The 21,933-nt window shown below is 37.2% G+C and overlaps 1 protein-coding gene across 2 annotated transcripts in view; it reads left to right on the top strand.

Annotated features, from left to right (window-relative positions):
- The first annotated feature begins 252 nt into the window (after window positions 1–252).
- The window catches only part of Cpr (Cytochrome P450 reductase), a 159,639-nt gene continuing 137,958 nt past the window's right edge, over window positions 253–21,933 (top strand). The window contains exon 1 of one of the 2 annotated variants that reach the window (XM_090411790.1): window positions 253–493. The gene's annotated coding sequence lies outside the window, so the exon portion shown is untranslated. The remainder of the gene's footprint in view (window positions 494–21,933) is intronic. The other variant, XM_090411791.1, reaches the window with a different exon arrangement.

The following is a 21,933-nucleotide window of genomic DNA, read 5'->3' on the forward strand; positions in this document are numbered from 1 at the left end:
TTAGAATGAACCAAATTTCTATCGGAAAGGTAATTCGACTTAATGATAAATTTTGCTGATATACTAGAAACTTGTTTTAGGAATTTTCGTACTACTAATACAGAATATATGAAATAGTGTTTATTAGGCTTACTATTATATATTCGTTTTATTTTGCTGATATTACCTAATGCGATAAGAAAAAATGAACTATCATCAAATAACAAAAATATATCGTCGTCGTGTACAGCTTCGTTTCAACCAACTATGCAATCGGGGAACAGTGTATCAGTTGGTCACAAGGATTGCAGCATCGTGCAGTATTGTGTCATTGCCTAGTGCTCAAACAAGTGGTTATCAGTGTTGCGCGAGAACCGAGAAGGATATAGAGGTGTTATTTCTAACGATTGTTTATTTATATTTTTTAACATTGAAGTGAAGTGAGAACAAAGTATTACGACAATACTAAATAAATAAAAAAAAACTTGGAATACTTAGACTGGCTATCAAGTAAGTAAGTATTATTTTTAACCCTAATCGGTTAAAAATTGCGGAATATAACTGAAGGACTGTTATAGATAAATGTATCTTGATTTTCATATTATAGTATAGAGTTTCATTTATATAAACAGTGGGATGCCATTTCAATGAGGACACGCATATTCTTATTTATTTCTTGTTCCGGAAATTGCACTGGTTGCATCATGAAGAAAATTTGTATAAGTTTATAAGTGTGATTTGCTTTAAATGCGCAGAGTATAGAATAGGCCTTTACTTCTCCTTCGGGGGGGGGGGGGATGTTGCGATTTAAAAAATGTGTTTTATTCAGAAACGATTTTCCCTTACGAACTTTTGTCAGTAATCTTTCTACCAGATCTTGTCAGTATTCCTTCACCATACACCTGTTGTGGGAAAGATAGGCAGAAGCATTGAAAATATCAGCTGCATTGCGAATGGAGAACCTATAGAACAAGTAAAACATTGCAGCTACTTAGGAACGATTTTTTAGTGAAGATGATAAATTAAATATGGAAATAGACAAAAGAATTAGTAAAGCTGGTATGGTAGGAAGTCAACTGAAGAAATGTATATGGAATAAGAGAGAAATTAGTCAAAAGATTATATTAGCTGTATACAAGACAGTGTTCAAACCAATTTTAACCTGTGGATCTGAGAGCTGGGTCAGAAGTAAAACACTTGACCAAAGACTAGAGACCACAGTATGAGAGTCCTGAGAAAGATTAGGGGCATGAACAGATGGCATCAATGGCAATATCATATGAAAAACGAGGATATTAGGAAAGAACTTGACATTGTCAGCATCCAGGAATGTGTTAGTAGAGTTAATCTCAGGTGGTATGGTCACTTAAACAGAATGAGCGAGGAAAGATTAGCCAAACAAGTGTTTTCTGCCAGGTTGGCAGGAAAAAGACCCAGAGGAAGACCAAGATATAGGTGGATTGATATGGTAAAAAGTGCCTTAGAAGATAGATATATAAATATAAGATCTGACAATGTTGTAGCTTTGACAGGTAACAGATTGATTTGGCAGAAAATTATAGGTAGGAAGTTAATAATGATATAGATTTTTCATGTAGTACTATCATATCCTGTACACTCCTTGAGGGTAAATGTCAGGAATTTGATGATGACGACTTTTACGGACTCATTGCACTGATGAGAATTGCACTTAACAATAAGTCATATACACACCCACCCACACCAATATATATGTTTGTAACACAGCACTCATGTTTCTGGTTCGTGTATCCCATTTTAGAAAATAACAAAGTACATGCATAAATTGTTGTTAGCCCATTGTTAAAGAGTGTGTGTGATATGGGAATATATGTTAGATCAGTTGATCAATATATAAATTGTTATTTAAGAATTGATATTCCTTCTCAGGGTTAATGGATGCCACCTATTACTCTATAGGCCAGTGCTACTGGGTTGTCAAAGCTAAGATATGTTGGTGATCTCCTCAGTTTATGCAGTTTAGTGTGTGCAATGGTTTGAGTTGTGCTGGGATACTGCACTGTACTATTCAGGCTAACATGACAGAACTAGCCTATCTCCAAATCAGTGTTTGCCTACTGAGTAAATTTAGAAACAGTATTTTTCCTTGTCTTGTTTTTACATTATTGTTATTAACCAGATCTGTCCATGGAGTGCAAAGACTCATTGCACTGATGAGAACTGCACTGTTAAGTGCAGTTCTCATATATTCTCATATATGTTCTCATTCTGAGAATATTCTCATTCTGAGAATATTGTCTTCGAATTTCGTAAAACTTCTGATATAATGTCGTATTATCAACACAATGTTTAAGCATCTCTGTAGCGCAGTTGGAAGAACGACAGTGCGCCCTTCAATTGGAAAAGGCCTAAGGATTCTCGTCATGATGGGAGGAATTTTTATATGGACTTTTTCAATCAAAAGTGAGTTAGCTGATTTCATACGGAGGTAGCAGGGTTTTTTTCTCCCAGGATCTCAGGTTTTTCATCCTGCATACAGATAAATTGGCCTTTCAGAACACACGCAATTTACAGACAAAAAATACTTGCTGTGGTGGGGTGGGGGCAGTAGATGGTGCTGATGTTGTTGATTGGTGGTAGAGATTCGGTGTAGTGGTGGAGACAGAGAGTTGTACAATAGGTGTCCTCCCGCGATGAGTCTTCGAACTCCTTGGAGGTGTCATGAATAATAATAATAATTATTATTATTTTGTGATACCTCCATGGGCTGCAAAGACTCATGAAGGGAGGACACTTGCCCTACATCTCTCCATCTCCACCAATGAATTACAGCAAACCTCATCACCAATGCCATCTATTGCCCATCATCATTAGTATTTCCACAGACAATCACAAACATCCATGTCCATGGCAGGATTCGAATGCGCAGCCTTTTGGCTGGGGAGCAGATACGCTAACCACTCAGCCACCCAGGCCAAGTAAATATCACTCTTATTTACTGCTGCCTAACCTAACTTAGAATCATCAGAAAAAACTGCTGGATGTTGCTCTTTTAATATCTCTGGGAAAGGATTAAAAACTCTATTTAATATTTCTCCTTATTTTCTCTAATTCACAGAGATATCTTCAGGCACTACAATATAAAAATTGGAGTGAACAGTAGACTAAGTGCAGAGGTCTGTGGCATTCCACTCACCTACTTTCTTTTTGATTCTACTATTCTACCCATTTGCTTAGTAGACTTGGAAAATTGCCATATTATATCCTGTCAAATTCCTCTAAATGTCCAGTAATATAACCATTTCTTTTATGCAACTCCACCATCACTATATTTAGTTTAATCCTTTATCCAAGTGAAGATACTTCAGGGGCAAACTTTGTTTGCTAACACTTGTATAAAGGATTAAACTAAATGTATTATACTCTAATCAAGTGGAAAAAAAAACTTCCAGCATCTTTCTCTAAATCCAGAGTAATTTTAATAATAAGGTGGTACACCTTTTGGCAACTCGTATAAGTAAATATGACCTCTCCATTGCTTCTGCCTTAGTATCACCACTTCTGGGTCTAGCTCCCACTGACGAGATCTCAATAAAGGTCGAAACTGGTCTGGGTAGTGGCCCTTCCCGTAATGCATAGCATTATACATGTCCACAAGGAGATGTGCTTTGCTTTATGGGAGATACTGAGACAGGGAGTGATGAGAGCTTGGTCCTAGGCAACTCTTACTAAGACTAAGGCAACTCTTACTAAGGTAAGAGTTGCCTTAGTCCTGAAGATACTTCAGGTGCAAACTTTGTTTGCTATCACTTGGATAAAGGATTAAACTAAATTTATTGTACTCTAACCATGCGAAAAAAAAACTTCCCGCATCTTTCTCTAAATCCAGAGTAATTTTAATAATAAGGTGGTACACCTTTTGGCAACTTGTATATGTAAATATGACCTCTCCATTGTTTCTGCCTTAGTATCACCACTTCTGGGTCTAGCTCCCACTGACGAGATCTCAATAAAGGTCGAAACTGGTCTGGGTAGTAGCCCTTCCTTTAATGCATTGCATTATACATCTCCACAAGGAGATGTGCTTTGCATTATTGGAGATACTGAGAGGGAGTGATGAGAGCTTGGTCCACCTTTACCACATTTGAGTTGCCTTAGTCCTGAAGATACTTCAAGTGCAAACTTTGTTTGCTAACACTTGGATAAAGGATTAAACTAAATTTATTATCTCTAACCAAGTAGAAAAAAACTTCCAACATCACTATATTATAAGAGCCATATTGTCTCTTACAAAGTAACAAGTTCAAATGGCATTCACTAGCTTTTTCAAAGCCTTAACCACCATTCCAGATAATCCTATCTGTTATTATATTATTATTATTATGTGACACCTCCATGGGCTGCAAAGACTCATGAAGGGAGGACACTTGCCCTACATCTCTCCATCTCCACCAATGAATGACAGCAAACCTCATCACCAATGCCATCTATTGCCCATCATCATTAGTATTTTCACAGACAACACAAACATCCATGCCCATGGTGGGATTTGAATTCGCAGCCTTTTGGCTGTAGAGCAGATATGCTAATCACTCGGCCAACCAGGTCGGCAATAGAGATCAATAGATGTAATCGGTATTTAAAAATCAAGTCTTTTATCAGTGTTTCAATACCTGCATACTTCCATGTAAACATTTTTTACAGCATATCAGCATACTGTGGATTAAACAATGCTTTGCAAATATGAGGGGGGTGGGGTGCAAAATCTATATGTACAAATGGCCATTGGTGAATTAAAAAAAAAATCCAAGGTCTGCAGTCCACATCATAGCACAGATCTTTGGCCCACTGAGCTACTTTAACCTTTTGTTAAAGTTAAGAAAGCACTGGTACAAAAGAATTTTAAAAATTTGAATTTTATATCAGATGGATATGGATAATTTCAATCTATTAAAAATATTTCTAGGGCTGTTGTGTTCATGACTTAGACCTTTAATCTTCTGTAAATTAATCATTTAAAATTAGTGAAAGCATTATCACATTGCATTAACCAGTAATATAGGATAATGTTTTTCTCCTGTGAGATGGAATTGTCATATCACACCACTAAATGAACCAAACTACTGCAAGAATCTATGCAGATTGTCATTAGCAAAGTGAAATGAATTAAAAAACTAATTTTCTTAGCTATATTTCTGACTTGATTATATCCTTCATGTTATACTTTACATTTAAAGCCATTGATATTAAAATCTCTTATGGAGGCAGCAGATATTTTTTCTCCCAGAAACTCAAGTTTTTCATCCCACATAAAAACAAATCAGTCTGAGCACACACACATACATGATTTACAGACTGAAAATGTTAATGGACTATAGATATATACATAATGTATATAATGTAATAGTGGCTTTATGAAATTCACAACAATTAACAACTTTAAATTTGAAAAATAAGAACTGTATACTGCAATGATTACCAGCCCATGTAAATATTGAAAGCAATGAGAGAGCAGACAGACTAGCCAAAGAAGCAAGATACTGACCTCAAAAATGTAGCGCAGTTGGAAGAATGACGGTACATTGCGCCCTTCGATTGGAATAGGCCTAAGTTCGATTCTCGTCACGACAGGAAGAATCTTTATGTGGACTTTTTTAATCGAAGGTGAGTTAACTGATCTCATACAGAGGTAGCAGGGTTTTTCTCCCGGAAACTCGGGTTTTGCATCCTGAATACAGATAAATCGGCCCTTCAGAACACACACAATTTACAGACAAAAAATACTAGTTGTGGTGGTGGGCGGTAGATGGGGTTGATGGAGGTGATTGGTAGTGGAGGTTCGGTGTAATGGTAGAGATGGTTGTATAGTAGGTGTCCTCCCGCAGTGAGTCTTCAGACTCCTTGGAGGTGTCAGGAATAATAATCACACCCACTATCACTAACTGATGCTAACTCTGTCACAAAAATAAGATTGGTAAAACAAACTGTCAAGAAGAAGAAGAATGAAATCAGCAAAATTAATGAAAATAGACAAATAACCACAATCATCACCAGACTAGGAACATTTTAAAGGCATGAAAATTCATCCGGACAGTGCTAGAATCGATGAAATATGCAAGACCTCTCCAGGAGTCGAACACCTTCCCATATCTATTTTTGTCAAGCAATTGCTGCTACTCTACAGAAAATTAACAATAACCCTATAAAAAAAGTTCTACTCCATCAAAGTTTAACAGATTGCCAAAGCAGTTCTACATGCCCACGGTCATATTAGAAGCTCTTCAACAGACTCGACAACAACAGTGGCTTTCTTTATAGATGAAGGATTGAGTAGAGTAGGCGATAGAGTGTGTCTTCCCGCAAGTCCTTAGAATATACAATGGAATCATAACCTCTCTATTTCTGCATGTCAAGGTTCTCTGCGTCATTGCCGTTATTCGATGTGATGTCTTCACAACTTGTGCAATGTGGCCCCTGAATTTCAGATCCTTGTCCATCCACCATCATTCCTAAATCTCTCATCTCCTCTGCATCTGTTAAAGTTTTCCCACCAAGTGTATACTTTGCATCCCATCATTGCTTACCAAATCCCAAAACTTGGCAACATTGAACTGATAGTTCCACTTATTTGCCCATTCATGCAATCTATTCAAGTCCTCTTGTAAGGCATTAACATCAGCCTGATTGTGCATTGCTCTCCCCAGTTTTGCATCATCTGCAAACAGCTGGATATCACTAGCTAAACCCAACCCAATATCATTAACATACAAATTGAACAACAATGGCCCCAAAACTGACCACTTTAGCACACCACTTGTGACCTTTCTCTTTCAAGATACTGCACCCCATATACAACTTTCTGATATCTATCCGATAGCCAGTCACTGATCCAACACGGAAGTCTGTTATCCAATCCTATGTGTTTCAATTTATTTAAGGGCTTGTCATGTGGCAGTTGATCAAAAGGCTTTGCAAAATCCAAGTATATCACTGCATATGCATATCCTAAGGTATTGGTCACCTTGTTATATTACATAAGTAAGTTAGTAAAACATGATCTCCTCTTAACAAACCCATGCTGATAACCACAGACAATACTGCTGTTATCAACCCATTTCTGTATCCTTCTTCTCACCAATCTCTCCAGGACCTTCACCACAACTTAATGCAAGAATTCATCATGACACTAATGCCAACAAGATAACTTATGACAGGTTTGTGGTACTGTGGAACCTTTGCTGGAGCCTTTGAAAAAGCAATGACCAAATGCTTTGGAAGAGATTCTTCGAAAAGGAGGATGCAAATTCTGAGACCTCATCAGAACCTGAGACCAAATACAATAAATAAGTTCATAAGTTTTTATTGATGTTTTTCTTGAGAGAGAGAGAGAACTAGAATACATTTGCTTGCAAGTGAATGTATATGCTTGAGCATTCATTAATACTGTGAACAGATGCTTGGATTTGTGCACATAGCTATAATTAAGATAAGGGAGGATTCAGATCTGAAAAGTTTACATTTAGGCAATCTTAGTGCTGCTAGAATAATAGAACAAATGTGTAATTATTCTCCTTTCTTCTCATTATTTCCTATTTCATCTGTTTCTTCATGTCTAGTGTTTACATTTGTCTGAACAGTATGGTGTCACCAAAACCCTTATCAACAGAGCCTCCAGCTTCTGTTCTACCCAGATGCTGAAAGTTTATTTTTCATTTGGTTAGAGTATAATAAATTTAGTTTAATCCTTTATCCAAGTGTGAGCAAACAAAGTTTGCGCCTGAAAGTATCTTCAGGACTTGGGTAAGGTGGTACAACACCAGGGCACTCCTTGCAAAGGTGGAGCAAGCTACCAACACTCTTACCTCAGTATCTCCCATAATGCAAAACGCATCTCCTTCTGGATATGTCTAGTGTTATGCATTAAGGGAAGGGCCACAACCCAGACTACTTTCGACCTTTATTGAGGTCTCTTCAGTGGGAGCCAGGCCCAAGTGGAGATACCAGGCAGAAGCATTAGCAGGCCCCCACTGAAGAGACCTCAATAAAGGTCGAAACTAGTCTGGGTTGTGGCCCTTCCCTTAATGCATAACATTAGACATATCCGCAAGGAGATGTGTTTTGCATTATTGGAGATACTGAGGTAGGAGTGTTGGTAGCTTGCTCCACCTTTGCAAGGAGTACCCTGGTGTTGTACCACCTTACCCAAGTCCTGAAGATACTTTCAGGCGCAAACTTTGTTTGCTCACACTTGGATAAAGGATTAAACTAAATTTATTATTATGTTCTACCCAGACTTCCCTTATGGCTGAACTCTCCTTTTATTCACCAGACCCTGTCCTGTCCAATGGTTACAATGCCCAAAAAAATATTACCTTTTCCTCCTATCTCTTCATATCTCTTTCAACGTGTAGATTGTTCCTTATATCCAAGACACTCAGAAAAAATAACTAGAATTTTAAAGAAATATAATCTCTGCACTGCTTTCAAGCCTTATTTGCAGCTATCTTCCCTTCTCTGCTCTCTTAAGAATCCACTTCCTCCTTTCTCTGTTCATGTGTTTATAAGGTTCCTTCTTGCAACTTGTATTATGGTCAGACTGGGAGATCTGCATCCCCCTTGATGAACACAAGAAATACATCTGCTGCCACAACTATGGTCGATCAGGACTAGCTAGCCATACCTTGCTTACCTTTTTTTACAGGATCAGACAGAAAAATACTATGCTTCGTCATAGTAAATAAAAACTTGAAAGACTTTTTAGCAGCAGCAGATTAAAAAAACACAAACAGCCTAATCTAAACGAATATGGCTGTGTTAAAATTCCCAAGATTTGTGAAACTTTAATTCTTAGGCCTTCTACCCAACAGCTGAGCTTACCAACTGCACCCATAGAGGGTGACCCCTCATAGGACTTCAGGCTTAAAATAGTCCAATTTCTTCCACTCATTGTTGTGTGTGTTTTTATGTGTTCTCTTACAATTTTAATGTTGTATTCCTGAAAGATGTCTTCCTGACAGAGAAGATATATCGGAAAGTTAAACCTGCCATTTAATTATTTCTCTATACTGTATTCATGTTGTTTATTATTTTAACGGTATAATAGAACACAGAAACTAAGTAAATAATTGATTTATTAACTTGATGCTGATATTTCGCTGGTATTATAACTAGCATCTTCAGAGCACAAAAACACTGTTTGTCACAATACGCGAGATTAAAACAACATGGTGTACATTAACAAAATTGTAGCAGCAACACAAAGACTAGAGTCCTGATTTTGGCGCCCTCTATCTGAAAAAAAAAAAAAAAAACGCTATCATATATTGCTAGAGTCCTAGAAAAGTGCTAGTTTTTCCTTAATGTGACTGTCTCCCAGATCTTCGGCAAGTTAATACAGCCATATTTGTTGAGATTTGGAGTGTGTTTTAGGGCTTCTGTCGCCTCTAAGAACAATCTCTCTGATTTATATGGGTTTCTGTGTAGTACTTTTGTGTTTTTCCAGTTGATCCTGTGTGCAGGGGTATCCAGAGCATGGTCTGCTAGGCCCGACTTCCCATAATGATATTTCCGGACGTATCGTTTATGTTCGCTGATGCGGATATTCACAGTTCTTCCTGTTTGACCGTAGTAGGCTTGATTGCATGAGCAGGGTACTTGGTAGACTCCTGGATGTGATAAAGGAGGAATGCTGTCCTTGGGTGAGCGGATGAGGGTGGCTAATTTGCTACATGGTCTGAATGTAGTGCGTAGTTTATGTTTAATGAGAATTCTTGAGATCTTTTCGGATGTGCCTTTAATGTAAGGGATGGTGACTGTTTTGTTGTAGTTCTCTGTGGTGGATGGTGGGAGGGGGTTTCTTAGGAGTGTTTAGTATTTTGTTTATTTTTTGTGGATTGTAGCCGTTGGCCAAGAAGGTGTGGTGTGAGTCAGTTCAGCAGTAAGAGCCTTGTCATTTGAACAGATTGCTCTCGCTCTATGGGTTAGCGTTTTTAATATGCCATATTGTTGAGAAGGATGATGGTGTGATTGTTTGTGTAAGTATCTGCCTGTATGTGTGGGTTTTCTGAAAACTGAAAATGATAAGGAACCATCTGGGAGACGTGTGATGAGTGTATCCAGCAAGGGCAGACAGTTGTTGGCTTCCGGTTCCATAGTAAAGTGGATTTTTGGGTGTTGGCTATTTAAATGTGCTAAGAATGTTTTCAATGTCTCAGGGCCATGTGGCCAAATGGCAAGCACATCATCAACATAGCGTAGCCAAAGTGTTGGTTTGAGAGTGGCTGTATTGATTGCTTGTTTTTCCAGGTGTTCTATGTAAAAGTTGGCTAGGGGGGGAGAAAGGGGGGAGCCCATGGCTGTCCCATCAATTTGTTTGTATATTTTCCCTTTCCATGTGAAATATCCTGCATGTATTGTGAATTTGAATAGTTCAAATATATCAGGGGGGAAGTGTGACTTCAGTAGATTGAGGGTTTCTATTAGTGGTACATTTGTGAATAGTGAAGTGATGTCAAAGCTTACTATTAAGTCTGAGCTTTTTAGGGTGAGGTGTTGTAAGATGCTTTTTAGGTGTGCTGAATTTTTGATAAAGGAGGGAGAATTGTTAGTGAGAGTGGCTAGTAGCTTTGCTAAATGTCTAGCCAGTTTGTATGTGGGACTATTTATACTGTCCACAATTGGGCGTAGGGGTGTGCCTGGTTTGTGAATTTTTGGTGATCCATAGATCCTCGGTGTTCTAACATGGAAGGGTTTGAGTTTGTTAACTGTGTCTTTGGGCCAGGAAGTGACTTTTTTTAATAATTTTCGTGCCTTATTCTTTTGTGTGTTGGTGGGATTGCGATCTATAATTTTGTATGTTGACTGATCTTGTAATAGTGTGTGCATTTTGTTTTCATATTCAGTTGTGTCCATACAGCCACTCTCAAACCAACACTTTGGCTACGCTATGTTGATGATGTGCTTGCCATTTGGCCACATGGCCCTGAGACATTGAAAACATTCTTAGCACATTTAAATAGCCAACACCCAAAAATCCACTTTACTATGGAACCGGAAGCCAACAACTGTCTGCCCTTCCTGGATACACTCATCACACGTCTCCCAGATGGTTCCTTATCATTTTCAGTTTTCAGAAAACCCACACATACAGGCAGATACTTACACAAACAATCACACCATCATCCTTCTCAACAATATGGCATATTAAAAACGCTAACCCATAGAGCGAGAGCAATCTGTTCAAATGACAAGGCTCTTACTGCTGAACTGACTCACTTACGCCACACCTTCTTGGCCAACGGCTACAATCCACAAAAAATAAACAAAATACTAAACACTCCTAAGAAACCCCTCCCACCATCCACCACAGAGAACTACAACAAAACAGTCACCATCCCTTACATTAAAGGCACATCCGAAAAGATCTCAAGAATTCTCATTAAACATAAACTACGCACTACATTCAGACCATGTAGCAAATTAGCCACCCTCATCCGCTCACCCAAGGACAGCATTCCTCCTTTATCACATCCAGGAGTCTACCAAGTACCCTGCTCATGCAATCAAGCCTACTACGGTCAAACAGGAAGAACTGTGAATATCCGCATCAGCGAACATAAACGATACGTCCGGAAATATCATTATGGGAAGTCGGGCCTAGCAGACCATGCTCTGGATACCCCTGCACACAGGATCAACTGGAAAAACACAAAAGTACTACACAGAAACCCATATAAATCAGAGAGATTGTTCTTAGAGGCGACAGAAGCCCTAAAACACACTCCAAATCTCAACAAATATGGCTGTATTAACTTGCCGAAGATCTGGGAGACAGTCACATTAAGGAAAAACTAGCACTTTTCTAGGACTCTAGCAATATATGATAGCGTTTTTTTTTTTTTTTTTTTTTTTTTTTTTCAGATAGAGGGCGCCAAAATCAGGACTCTAGTCTTTGTGTTGCTGCTACAATTTTGTTAATATACACCATGTTGTTTTAGTCTCGCGTATTGTGACAAACAGTGTTTTTGTGCTCTGAAGATGCTGGTTATAATACCAGCGAAATATCAGCATCAAGTTAATAAATCAATTATTTACTTAGTTTCTGTGTTCTATTATACCGTTAAAATAATAAACAACATGTTCGACGAACACATAAGTCTATCCACACGTATACTGTATTCATTTCATAAAAAAGAAATAGCGTAAGTCTTAAAATCAAAGTATTGTTGTTTTAGCTGTAGATGGTGTTATATTGATCTATAGGTTGTACCTATTATTTCAGTTGTACCAATTATTTCGGTTGTACCTATTATTTTGTTGCTTATAAAGGTATAGCAACAGAAAGATTAGAATTTTCAAGCCTTCTTGCAGAAAATTCTGATCTTTTTGTTGATTACATTTTAGAAGCTGCTCAAAAACATCTGATAAACTAATAGGCATTTTAGCAGATAGTACTCTCAAACTATGATGGCTTAAAAAAAAAACGAATGGTAATAAAACTATTTTTACTAAACTTTAATAAGAAAGGTTGAACAGAAAAAATAATAAATGTAGAGAATCCAGTTCACAGTTAGAATAGGAAATCTTAAATCATTTTGTGTAAATCAAATATAATTTTTTTTGGTGGGGGGGGGGGACATAGCAAGACAACAGTGACTCACTAGAACCAGCTCTATATCTGTTTGTTGAACTGTGTTATAGATGTAAATCCTCTTTCTTGAGTCAAGATAAATACCCAAATATTTTGAGTTTTTTCAGCAAGGAAGTCTTATCTTTCTTCTGATATGAAAACTCGGATAAAATTGTTTTTGAAACTATTCAGAAAACATTTTTACATGAAATGATTGAGAAGGTCACAGGCTTTGTAGTTTTTTTTTTTTTTTTTTTTTTTTTTTTTTTTTTTTTTTTTTATAAAGAAACTGACCATCTCATGAAGATTACAATGTGACAATAAATTTTTTTTACATAGTAATATGAAAACAGAAATGGAAATCCTGCCTGTGGTTCAGTACATTCAAGAATACTCCTGTCCATCCATTTAATGTATTTTGAAATGGAATAAGTTTCCTTGATTACATATTTTTATTTGGAAAATATTATTGTATTACTTAAGTTAAGGGATATTGCATCCCATATCGTTTCTTAGCCGAATAAGAAACTCAGAGTTTCATGCCGAATATAGTAGAAACTATATAGAGTTCGGCGATTCCGAGCGTAAGCAAGGTAGTGCAAGCTGAGGCAACTTATGTCGAAGGTGGAGCAAGCTCCGAATATCGCCGAATTGAAGCCTTTGGCTCTTCATATATCTAATAAGTTATTAAGACACCTCTCGGCAATACTCATAGAAGGGTTGTAAGTTCTGTTCGCTACGAACTTGGTATTAACTAGCTCTACCTACTCACTGATGAGACCTCAATGAAGGTTGAAACCGGTCTGGGTAGTGACCTTCTCTCATAATGTAGAACAGTAATACAGCTCCTAGGAGCTAAGTTCACATTATAGGTAAATATCAAGAATAGTGATCGGAGCTTGCTCCACCTTTGACATGAGTTGCCTCAGCTTGCACTACCTTAAGGGTCAGTTGCTGCAATATCCAGGTATTTGCTTTGCTTACACTTGGAATCGCCAAACTCTATATAGTTTCTACTATATTCGGCATGAAATTCCTTGAGTTTCTTATTTGGCTAAGAAACGATATGGGATGCAATATCCCTTAACTTAAACAAGTCATATGTCGCTGAATTGAAGCCTTTGGCTCTTCATATATCTAATTATTGTATTACATTATTATTATTATTATTACAGGCACCTCCATGGAATCAGAAGCCTCACAATACCTCTCATACTTCTTAACACTCATTCACTATCAGAGCACTTGCCAATGCTTCTCCCAATCCATTTCAGTTTTTCACCACTCTCTAAGCAGAAAAGTCTAGTCCACACTCTCTCACACACACACACACCCTTACTAACATTCTTACACAATTTTCAGGGGTGACTTCTACTTGAAAATTTCTTTTATCAGTTTATTTAGAACTTTTTAGTCACTTATAATTATTTTTTTTTATCATATCTCCTCATTTTTGCTTCTCAACTAAATTTTGCATCCTACACAACTTCAATCCATTCTCATAGGGAGCATTCCATAGACCTATTATCATCCTGGTCACTCCTCTCTGCCTCCTCATCTTTAAGAAACCTTGGTGACTAAATCTGCACATAGCAGTGAAGATTAGCCATATAGCCTTATAAAGACAAATAGCAACCTCCCTATCTACTTATCAGTGTGTTCTTCAGGATGAAGGTATTCTTTGAGCTATTTTGTAAACTTTTGCAATATATACCCTCTGAATTTCATCTCTTTGTCCAAATCCTTAGCCACTTAATTTCCTGCAATCCTGTACATCACTGTGATATGCAGTATATATGCATATATATACACACAGTAATATGCAATCTTTTCATGCTAAAATAAAAATGCCCAATTTAACGTTTTGCCACATTAACCTGACAACCATTTTCCTTTGCTGCACTTTTATTTAAATCATCCTGCAGGATTTCTATATCACCTTTATAAACTATTGCTCTCCCTAATTTTGCATCACAAGCAAACAACTGAATACTTCTCCCCCCACCTCCAAATTCATTCTCTGTATCATTAACATATAAATTAAACAGTATTTATTAAATAATTTAAGGAATTTACAACAATGTACACAGGATATAAATTAATTAAACTTTAATCTATATTTCCAATATTTCAGCAACGTCATGTTGCCATCTTCACAGTAACTTAAAATAAAGACACATGCATGCAGGCACTAACACAGTAAATGAGGATGAAGCAGGAAGCTATTGTTTCTCCTAAAAGTCCTGATGGTGCTCCCTAGCAGGCCATGTAGGTATTCTTGGCTGTTGGACTGAAGGTCTTCTGATGTAAGTCTCCCAAATTTGGGCAGTCTCATGCAACCAAATTTGTTGAGGTTTGGACTGTTTCTTAGGGCTGAGGCTGATTTCATGAATAGCCTTTCAAATTTGAATTTACTACAGTGTATTACCGTGGCTTTCTCCACCATATTCTGTGGCGTGTATCCAGAGCATGGTCTGCAAGACCAGAGTGGCTGTACTGGTGAAACCGGATGTAGTCTTTAAGTTCCTGTGAAGATGGCAATGTGACATTGCCGAAATATTGGAAATATAGATTAAAGTTTAATTTAATTTATATCCTGTGTACGTTGTAAATGCCTTAAATTATTTAATAAGCATGTTTAACCAACGTCTAAGTCTTTCTACGAGAAAAATTAAACAGTAATGGCCCTTGCACATAGCCCTGAGGCACGCTATTAGTCATCTTTATTCTCGTAGATTCTGCTTTGTCATATTACTACTCTCTGGTGTCTGTCAGTCAGCCACCTCCAATAGTTTCATGCCATTCTCATTTGATCCAACTTTTGTAATAGTTTTCCATTTAGCATTCTGTCAAATGCTTTTGCAGAATTCAGCATTATCATAATGTAGTCATTTCCTTTTTCCAATTGCTGTCACTTTAATATAAAATGAATAAATTATTAAGACGGGATCTACATTATTGCAGAGTTGTGTTGCCCACCACAGAATATCATATTCTTATTCAGCCATTCCTGAGTTTTACCTTTAACCATGTTGTATCCACTACTCCTGAAATACTAAGCATTCTGTAATTTGCTACTTCTGTCTTGGAGGCTCCTGTAAATGAACAGTCCTGTCCTTTTTCTATTCTCTGGGAACCTAGCCAGAACTGATAATAGTTTGGTTAGAGGCACTGCACTATTTTACATCAGCCTCTATCATATCAGCAACTACAATATCTCCACTTGGATGATACATCTTTACAAAATGATCACTTACAAGAAGAACGTATTTGTTAAGGAAATTACAACGTAGACTAATATTAACTAAAATAAATTTAATTAATATTCCAATATTTCAGCAAAGTCAAATTACCATCTTCAGGGAAGGAACAAAATATAATAAGATATGTGCATGCAGGTACCACACTAAGTAATGAAGATGAATCTTGTCAACTGGGAGTAGGCCTAAAGTCCTAAATAGTGTGCCCTCTAGTGGATTAAATTGGGCATCTTTGGCTAAAGTATGAAGGATGAGAGCTTCCCAAATTTAGGGCAATTTCATGCAACCAAATTTGTTAAGATTAGGCTAGTTTCTTAAGGCAGAAGTAGATTCAAGGAAAAGTCTTTTGTATTTATATTTGCTGCGATGCAGCAAAGTGGCTTCCTTTAGTGTATTCTATGGTGGGTGTCCAAAGCATGGTCAGCAAGTCCTGAGTGACTATAGTGATGTAAATGGATATACAGGCAAACCTCGCTTAATGCAATTAATTAATCCATCAATTAATGTTAATCTGCTCTAAGCGAAATCACATTAAACGAATAAAATAAACAACAGGAATAATTATAATTCATAAATAAATAATTCAATAATTATAATAGTATAAATTTGAAAAAAAATAAAAATACAGTATAAGCTATATTAGAGGATAAAATCATCAAACTTAATAAAAATCAATTGCTTAAATTTTTATTTAATGTCTAAACATTTGATTGAGCTACTTTTTTACAAAAAAATTAAGTAAAGATGTTTGGATCATGCTCGACTTTTTCATCTTGTCATGCAATTTGCAATAGCTGGCAATGCTTTATCAAGATTTCAGCAGACTTTGAAGCTTTATTCCATATCAAGATCATCGAACAAAATTTCCTAGCATGCTCAATGTGATTGAAAACTAGCTTTTCTTTCGCGATTAGCTTCTTAGTCGTAACATTCTCTTCTTGTTTGCACACATTATTTTCTTCTTCATATACACGCTGTTCTTCTAGTTGGAGATCATGCTCGCTTAACTGTTCTGAATGGGAATCAAGCAAATTTCTCACATCTTTATTATCCAGTTCATTAAATCCAAGTTCTTTTCCAGTTGTGATGATTTCTTCAAAATATTAGATCTTGGATTTCGTGCACGATAAACTTACATAGGCTTGAGTTTAAAGTTGTCTTCTGAATTGCCTCCTAATAAGAGCGTAAGACGCTCTTTAGATACTTTGTGTTCTGGTTGAGATGCTTCAGTTTTAGCTAGGAAAGTTTTTGTTGGCATATGCTTCCAAAAGAGACCAATTTTGTCGACGTTGAATATTTGCCGATAGTCATAATTGCCCTCCCGAATTATCCTTTCTTCATGAAACTTGGCCACAGAATCTTTATCAGCACTAGCAGATTCCCCAGTTATTCTTACGTTATGCAGTCCAGTTTAATTTTTTTTAAATGGTCAAACCATCCTAAACACACAGTAAGGCTTTCACATTCCTCTTGAAATTTGGTCTCTTTCAATGAGGTAAAAATATATAGAGCTTTTGCCTGAATATTCCCTGTGCTAAGAGGTATTCTTTTTGGGTTATAATCCTCAATCCAGAGTGATGGAAGATGCTCCATCTCGATCAGTAAATGGCTTCTATTTTGGGTGATCTGCATGCTTAAAGAAGCAGTAGCAACTTTTCCTTGTTCTTTGTATTCTTTATTCTTATTTAATATAGTCCAAACTGTAGACTTGCTGTATCACAGGTCTTGCACAATCATCGTATTACTAGAGCTACTTTCATGTCTCTTAATGACTTCCAGTTTTTCTACTCGCTGCAGATTGGCGACAAAAAATTTCGTGCAATGTAAAATTTTGCATAACGTAAAAAAATCGTGTTAACTGATTAATCACTCGCATAAAGTGGGAAATGGTATCATTTCACTCAGTCGCGCCAACTGATTATTGCACATATCGAATTCGCGTTAATCAGGGTTTTCCTGTAGTTCTTATGGTCAGCAATTCTGATGTTAGCAGCCCTGCTTGTTTGGCCATAGCAGGGTAGTTTACAACTTCAAGGGACCTGATAAACACCCGGTGTTAAGATTTTTGTTAGTTTTTCAGCTGTACCTTGGATATATGGAATAGTGAGCTTTAGTGTAGTCTCTGTTCTGGAGAGGGTGTGTGTGGGTTTAGAGTTTTAATATTTTTTAGATATGGTAGGAATTGTGGCCTTTGGCTAAGGTTTTCTGAATTTCGTCAAGTTCAGTGGAGTGGGCACTGTTATCTGAACTGATTAATTTAGCCCTGTTATGTAAAGTTTTATTATTTCCATACTGTTAATAGGGGGAGGGTAATGCAACTGCTTGTGAATGTATCTACTGGTGTGCGTGTTTGGGTTTTCTGTAAACAGAGAATGCCAGAGGTCCATCAGGCTGGTGTGTAATTCATGTGCTTAGGAAGAGAAGACTTGTCATTTTCCTTTTCTAATGTGAACTGGATACTGGGATGTTGATTGTTTAGGTGTGTTAAAAATGGTGTGTTGAGAGCATCCAGGCCATGCAGTTAAATGGAGAACACATTATCAACAAAGCATAGCCAAACAGTGGATCTATGTGGGCAGAGTTTAGAGCTTTCTCTTCAAATATTTTCATGAAGAAATTTTACATCTTTACTAAAAAGTGTGCCTAAATAGTTGAAATATTTGATTTGTTCTATAGGTTCTCCATTCAGAATGCAGCTAAATCCTTTCATAGTTACACAGTGATCAGCATTCATTATTAAAAACATTACAAAAACAACTACTTTTTTATATTAAAACTTCAGTTTAATATAAACCAAAATAATCACTCAACATTTCGACCTTCGTATCAAGGCATCATCCGGAGCATACAATAAACACACTAATTTGGTCACCCATTAACACTACCCTGACCTCTGGTGGTGCAAAAACCTTACTACTTCAAAGCTAGAGTCTTATTATTTGTTACAAATCATTAAGAGAAATATTAAGCTAGAGAGCAACATGATCTCACAGATAAATTAAAACAAAACAGTATACATGGTGGCCAATAAAGGTCGAAATAATAGATGGATAACTGGAAAAACACTTACATGGGCTGAATGTGTGCAATCCAAATGCATCAGAAATTTTCTGTGTTCTGCCTGATTTCATAGTTTTGGTCTTTGTATTAAGCTAGATTATTGATTTTTATACCAAATTTGTTACATCTGTTATGTAATTTAGTTAGAGATAGAACCCTGGAGACTTGCACCAGATGTGTTTAGGAGTACAATATCATCTGCATGAAGCAAATAGCTAAGTTTGATATCTCCAATTCTAATATTAGGTTTAATGCCATTTTCTTTCATAATGTGATTCATATAGATGATGAATAAGAATGGAGGTAATGTGCATCCTTGTCTTGCCATTGATTTTATGTCAAACTAGCTTCCTGTATTCCCTTCAATTTTAACTTTGATATGACTCAAGGTAATAACACAGACATGTAAATATAGACTTTGCTCTGTATAATATTCCATTTACATGTCTGTGTTATTGCCTTGAGTCATATCAAAGTTACATATATCACTTAATTTGGTTTGATAGACAATTAACTGTATAGTTAATGGCCAAAGAATTAAAGTTAGATGGAGAAACATTGAAGAATAGTTTAATAGGCACTTTGGGAAAAGGAAAAATTTCTGCAAAGATGGTTCCATGAATTTTGAGTGAAGATAAAAAGCAGTGATAGCATGATGTTTGTTCTGCTCTTTCTTCATGGTTGACTGTCTTTTATTGTTGGTGGTGAAACTTGGTGCTTTCAGAATGACCCTGAAACCAAATGCCAAGTGCAATGGAAAACATCTTCAAGACCAAAAAAAGGCGCAATTGTCACGATCACAGGTCAGGAGAATGCTATCGTTTTTTTTTTTTTTTTTTTTTTTTTTATCACAAAGACATATTAACTTTAGATTTCTTGAACAAATATGAATGGTAAACCAACATGATTATTTAGAAGTGCTAGCATGAAGCTCTTTGTAAGAAGAGATCTGAACAGTTGGATTATCCATGATGCAGTAGCTGTCCATGAGTTTCTGGCTAAGAAATTAATCACAAAATTGGACATCCTCCATAGTCACGAGACTAAGCTCCTTGCAACTTTTGGCTATTTCCAAAACTAAAGAATGCTTGAAAGGACACGTTTTTTTTGACATTTTTTCATCTTGTGTCATTTTGACAATAAAAAAAAAAAAAAAAACATTCCAGAACACGTTACAAAGTCTTTACCACTCCTTATCCCTAGCCATTGTCTGCATTTTCACCTCCCTCACAGGTAGTGCATTCTATGTACCCACCAATCTCCAAGCAAAAATTCAGCTTTTCAATCTCTTGTGCCTTAGTGTCATCTCACTTATCACTCTTTCTGTCCCTTGCAATCCATTTTAATGTTTCATAGTACTTGATATCATATTTGCTTTTTACCCTTGTACTCTATACAGTTTCTCCAGACCCAAGATTTTAGATCTGAGTGCAGATCTGAATATGAGTCTCAATAGATCGCAGTATGGTGGCTGCTCTTCTAAGCATGACACCCAGATCAGTACCTAGGTCATCTACAGATGATTTGGTGCCTGCACGTCACACCTGAATGCTGCGCTGTAAGAAGCAGAAGCCGCATAGTCTCAATGGCTGCCTTGATGCTTCCATTCTAGTGGCCTCATCGCCAGAGCAATCGCACCATAACAGTACAAAAGCAAGCTAGCACTGTCTTTCAGTGTGCGAGGCACGAACAGTATCGTTGCAGTGGCTAGATGGGATTCTGACTTATGGGTGTTCAATCATAATCCCATGATGGTAGCTTTGCACCACTGGTCACTCGACCAAGCACATGTACCAAGTATCAGAACCTTCAGTTCCTCTCATACTGAGTAGGATTACTATCACAATGACTAATCACACTAGTTATCAGTAGAGTGGAATCTCTTGGTACTGGCTGAATGTCTCACATTAAGAACTTTTCAGTTCGGTTCTTAATGTTCCGTGGTACATGAACCTAAAGACGTTCAGTTCATGCGTTTACCACAGTATGACTATTAGCCATACTCGCCAGTGCAGTATCAATACCTGTACTCTTAAGATTATTGCCAGATTTTCATACTGTTGCTAACGTCAGGTCAGTGCTGGCCCTGGATTTGGCCAGTTGAATTTGCACTTTTCTGTTGTTATTTTACCAAGCACACAATCATTATCCCTGTTTAAACCTAGCTTACAAGCTGTCTTATAGCTAACTTAATTCTAGAAGCTACAACCCCATCAACTCCTAGCAAGGGATATTATTTCCTCCTTATAGATTTCATATTAATTCAGTTTTGGTGGGTTCATACTATCTAATCACCAAATACACAACGAGATATCCATCACTAGAGAGTCAGACAAGGAGGTTCTCAACAAGTACTGTGTTGGGGCAGGATGTTGCATTAATGGAGCACCCATCTTCCTCAGATCTAACGATGATTGCTAGATAGCTAAATTCCCTATGATAAGCTCATGTGTAGGTGCATGGGTGGGATGACAGGTTCCCATGTTAAAGACAGCACTATGGCCTCATCTCAGATCCTCCTACGAGGCCAGCATATCTCTTTGGGACTTCTTACGAGGGCGGCCGGACCTGGTATCACAAAAGTGGTTCACCAGGAATTTGAAACTATGCAATCTGCACTCGAGACTTCCCCTGATGATTTTTTCTTTAATAGACAGAGCCTACAGACTCTGTCTATTAAAGAAACTCACCAGCTGAACCAGGTCTCTATCCAACATGTTTACCTCAAGGAAAGTCATGTTTACTTCTGCCAATTACCAGCGGACTTGATTGATATTCTTTCACTTAAACATTCATACCATGGCCAGGAAGCACATTGGCAGCAACACCTCTCAAGCAACCATCAAATTGCTTTGTTTTAATTAGACAGTCAGATTCCCCTGGTCTGTCCCAGTTCTGAGTCGAAATGGTCATGCCAGGCGGGCCATCTGGCATGGTGCACAGTTAAGGCAGTCCACAAGAAGGCCCTGATGCTGGTCCATACTCAACCATTCCATCACTGGACAGTTTTACTCAGTCCCAGTGCAG

Source organism: Typopeltis vanoorti, chromosome 22 (genome assembly GCF_054136105.1).
Source record: "Typopeltis vanoorti isolate ZY-2024b chromosome 22, IOZ_Tvanoo_1.0, whole genome shotgun sequence".
NCBI lineage: Eukaryota > Metazoa > Arthropoda > Arachnida > Uropygi > Thelyphonidae > Typopeltis > Typopeltis vanoorti.